Genomic DNA, 1,619 nt, shown 5'->3' with positions numbered 1-1,619 from the left:
CTTAATCCTAACTATAAGCGGCTATTAAAGTACTAATGATTAATATAAGAGGCAGCTAAATACAACGCTTTAAGAAACTAATGGTTGGCGTAATTTAGTGAGTTGCGGCTTTAATAAGCAAGCTAATAGTTAAATAAGCATCCATATTAAAGAGTAAAGAGCGGCCGTAAATAGTTAGCGGAAATAAAATAAGCTAGGAAATGGTTTAAAAGGAGTAGTAAAAATAGTAAAGTAGGGTAGTAATAAATAAAAGATATAAAAGACGCGTTAAGGCAACCGGTAGAGTAGGCAATAAAGGTAATTATATATCCCTAGTATAACGGGGCGGAAATTAGCTCTATATATTAGGTATTTCCGTATTCTTTCCTTTAGATAGCATCCTTAGATCTATTAAGGCGTCTTACTCTTTAGCTCCTTAAAGAAGAAATTATTACGAATTATATATCCTATATATTAGTTAAAAAAGGAATCCTCTAATAGTATTAAGGCTTACGGCCTTCTACAACAAAACGAGCTATATTACTAAATATTTCACATTATACGCCTAATTAAGTTTATAACTTATATCGCCTCCTATCTTAGCTAAAAAAGAGGTCTAATTTTTAACTATATATTATAAGCAAAAGCAAGGTTAATAATTGCTATTATATTAGCGCAGCTTTAATAAGGGCCTTGCGCTAATTATATCGCTTTAATTAAGTGCGCGACACTTAATTAAAGTAATATAATTAGTGTAAGGCTCTTTTAAGTTTTAGGGGCGCTAGCGACTTATTAGGGAATTAAAAGCGGAGGGAAACTGCACTTAACTACTCTTTTATCTTAATATAAATTATATAACTTATAACCCACTATTATAGACTTTAGTATTGCAGTAGCCCTAGATTTTATCCATAATGCTTTTAATAAGTAGCTTTAACCTTATCTCCCTAATATTATATATACTATTTAAAGGCTCTAGAAGCTGTAACGGAACCTTATAGTAGTAACTACAATGGGTTCTATCAATAGGCTAGGTGTGTAGGAAATGTAAAGACAGTAGTTAATAACGTAATAATAACTAGTGGAGTGGTTGCCTAACAGATTAACTTTAATTATATTCTAAGAATTACTATAAGGAAGGAACTATCTAGGTAGGGACTAAAGGTCCTTAAATATATAACCGTACTCTTATAAAATCCTTCTTGTATATAATATACGTATACTCTATCTACTTTGTTATAGATCCCGTAGATCCTATAGATTATATAGATTACCTTACGTGACCTTAGTTACCATTCCTTATTATATAGCTCTATCGGCTCTATCCTAGACCGTACTCTAATCAACTAACTAGCTTCTTTTAACTCTTCTCCAAGTAGTCGTAATATTGTACTTAAAGCGTCCGTAACACTATCTCCCTCCTTTTTATCTTTGTCCTTAAAGATTTCTAATATCTCTAAGTTATTTACTAGAGGTGTAATATCCGTCTAATTAATTTGGTTAATATCCTTACTTATTATACCTAAAGCAATTTCTTTTTCTTCTATAGCCCGTCGGTCTCGTACTATTACTATAATATTGTCTCTTAGTGAGATTATACCGTCTCCGTGTTCTCGTTGTTTAAAAGAGGGGTTAGTTTA

This window comes from Cenococcum geophilum (assembly GCF_001692895.1).
Source record: "Cenococcum geophilum 1.58 unplaced genomic scaffold K441scaffold_26, whole genome shotgun sequence".
In the NCBI taxonomy this organism is placed as follows: Eukaryota; Fungi; Ascomycota; class Dothideomycetes; order Gloniales; family Gloniaceae; genus Cenococcum; species Cenococcum geophilum.
Note: the sequence above shows the minus strand (reverse complement) of the source record.